The sequence below is a fragment of the Labrus bergylta genome, chromosome 10, assembly GCF_963930695.1.
Source record: "Labrus bergylta chromosome 10, fLabBer1.1, whole genome shotgun sequence".
Lineage (NCBI taxonomy): Eukaryota > Metazoa > Chordata > Actinopteri > Labriformes > Labridae > Labrus > Labrus bergylta.
Genome location: NC_089204.1, coordinates 28,207,684 through 28,210,913, shown reverse-complemented (window position 1 = coordinate 28,210,913; position 3,230 = coordinate 28,207,684).

The following is a 3,230-nucleotide window of genomic DNA, read 5'->3' as shown; positions in this document are numbered from 1 at the left end:
CTTGTTAAAGACTGCAAAGATTAGCCAGTGAGGGGAAAGGGAAGTCCTGGATGTACCTTACACTTATCCAAATAACACCTAGCTACAACAGCTACCCCAAAGTATTGGCTGCTGCCACCAGACCCAATATGTAATCTTGAAGATTGGTTACTTTTGAAGATCAGTTTCTTACAAGGACTGGTTTCTTATGAATGTCCAAGATGATTCTAAATCTAGGTTATATAACATTCCAGATTCTCCTCTTTTAGATGGTTATCTTCTCTTTACTGTCTGTGTACCAAACTATAACCTTCCCTGTTTCCATTCCAGAAACCAAAGCTAGGTGTAATGAGAAAAAAAGAGAAAGAAAACAGAGAGGGAACAACAAAGGCAGGAGGACTGATTGAATGAAGGGGAGCACACACAAACAAGGGTTGTCACTAATAGAGAGTTTTATGAGCTCCAGACCTGCTGAAATGGAGTGCGGTGCGCGTGCAGCAGCTCTTATCGGCTCGCTGGCAGCAGGGGAGGGTGAGAGCTTCCACACTTGCGCTCCGTTAAAAATGGTCTGATTCATTTTCCGCATGAGAGGGTCTCACTGGGGCGGCATCAGACCAGCCAGTCCGGGCAGATTTATGGACCATTAAAGCAGCAGGCCTCCTGACCGCTGTGCCACCATAGGCTTGGCTGCAGAGAGACACACTGCAACCCTCATTCATGCTCGGTCACTACCCTCCATCACGGGCGAGCTTCCTCATTGTTCATCCCATCATCAGGACCCTACATGGACTCCTCTCATAGTCTGTAATCCGGCTATTCTCCACCTCACTCCCGTTGATAAAAAAAATTGTGATTTTTCTCACGATGCATTTTTCAGTGTTATATTTTCAGGACACAAAACAAATGATTCCTAAAGTCCCTTCTGACCAACATTTCAAGATAGCGTGCTATATGGACCAGGTAATGCTTCAATGCAGTTATGAACTTATATCTGATGGTGGTCATTAGTGCATGTTGTTTTAGCCTAACAGTTTTACAATCGGATTAGCACCATCCCAGGCACACAGACTAATGCGCTCTGTCCTTTTCAAGGCATCCTCAATCACCTGTTTCCCTGCAGTGATTGATGCATCTTCTTCTCCCCCCCTCTCTCATTTGCTAGCGTTGCAACTTCATCGTCCCGAGGAGTCGTACAGGAAAGGAAAGGGGGGGAAAAAATGGGGCAGAGTCTATGCAGCATGCAGGCCCTAAGAATAGCTCAGTGTTGCAGGAAAATGATGCCACAGCAAACCTGAAAAAAAAAAACATGAATGTATGAATGAATTCAAAGGGTGCTCTGCAACCGCTGACTCATAACTAATACTGCTTTCTTTGCTGGGAAATTGCTAAATTGAGTGAATTTCTTTATCTTTTGTGCATGTTAACACAAGAAACAAAAATGCAACAAAGCATGCTGATGTTCATGAGACAAAGAAGAGATACAAATATGTGCGACACCTATAAACTGAGGAACTTGTTATTAAGTTGTGTGATGTTTTCTTTTGCCTGTGTGTTGTAATTTTTCAGTTTAAAGCAAACACAGCCATGCCACTTTTTTATTAAGGCCATATCAGTTACTCTAATTGTTTCAAGTACCGTACTTTCCACAGTGTCAGTTCAGGTATTCACTCTGACATCACGCAGCTGCAAAGCCTGTTTGTCCAGTTTAAAAGGAACTGAAAAACAAGGGTGTGCATCGACACCGCTGCAGAAGTATTTACTGCACTAGTGCGTGGCAGGTATCTGGAGTTTATACAGTGTAAAAAAGCAAATTAAAGAGGCTATTGGATCCGTTCACAGAGAGCCACTCGGGTACGCTTATGAAATAGAGTAAGTGAGATGAGTTAGGTATCACCACTGTGTGAAAGTTACAGTTTGGTGTGAAGTCTGCTGGCCGGGGGAAAGTGTCACTCATCAGATAAACTGGAAAAGACACAAAACAGGCTTGTTATAGCACACCTTTCTGCTATTAAATGTTTCCAACATGTGTGCAAAAGGTGATTTATCTACACCTGGAAAAGTAAATGTCTCTTTGCTTTATCGAAACGCTCCAGCATCAGCCAGCATGTGTCTGTTTAGTATACACAAGTCATGTTAACCCCTTGTGTCACCGTTTACTCTAGGAGGGGCCCTGTTGAGGGGTCTGTATCGTCACAAGGCTGGGTGTGTGTGACACATCCTTTCTCCCCGCCCCGAGGTGCTTATGTAGCCTAAATAATGCTGAGTGTTTGTGTGGGATTAGACAGATAGATAGATAGATAGATAGATAGATAGATAGATAGATAAATAGATAGATAGATAGGTAGATAGATAGATAGATAGATAGATAAATAGATAGATAGATAGGTAGATAGATAGATAAATAGATAGATAGATAGATAGATAGATAGATAGGTAGATAGATAGATAGATAGATAGACAGATAGATAGATACTTTATTGATCCCGAGGGAAATTCAAAGCATCCAGTATCAGGTTACAAGACGTAAATGACATGAAAATTAGTATGTCTGTATGTATGTTGTAAATGTAGTATGTAGTCATTTAGTATGTCAGAAAATCACTATAAATAAACTATAAATCACTATAATATATCTCTATATATAATATCACTATATAATATATATACATATTTACTGTACATTCTATATATTTTATTATATTAGTCTATATTATATAAAATGTCATTATATTACACTATATTGTTCATATTGCACTATATTATATTATATTATATTATATAACTGCACTCTGCATTACTGTGGTACAACACTGCCTCTCTTCTCTGCTGTTTTACATTACTTGCTGCTATTTTGTCCTTTGTATATACCCTCTGTTTTTATTTTTATTTATCTTATCTATTCTGTTTAATGTGTATTTTGAGCTTTCAAGTCTGTGCTGCTTTATTCCCCTCTGGGGATCAATAAAGTATTATCCTATCCAATAAATAAAAACCCTCATTATTAAATATATGAGTTTAAAAAAACACGACATACTACGACACATTTCCCTCCTCTCTGTATAAAAGTGAAAGCAACACTGCACGATGCAAAATAGGATGGTGGTGGAAAGCGTTGCGTGCGCGCTCCCGGGGAGCTCCGGTCGCTGCGGCAGTTGCCAGGGGAGATAGGAGGGGAGGGGTTTTGATTGGCTGAAGTAGGGCCTGTTGCCATGACGACGGCTAGGGGTTTTGGTAGCGTTGCCTTGCGCTTG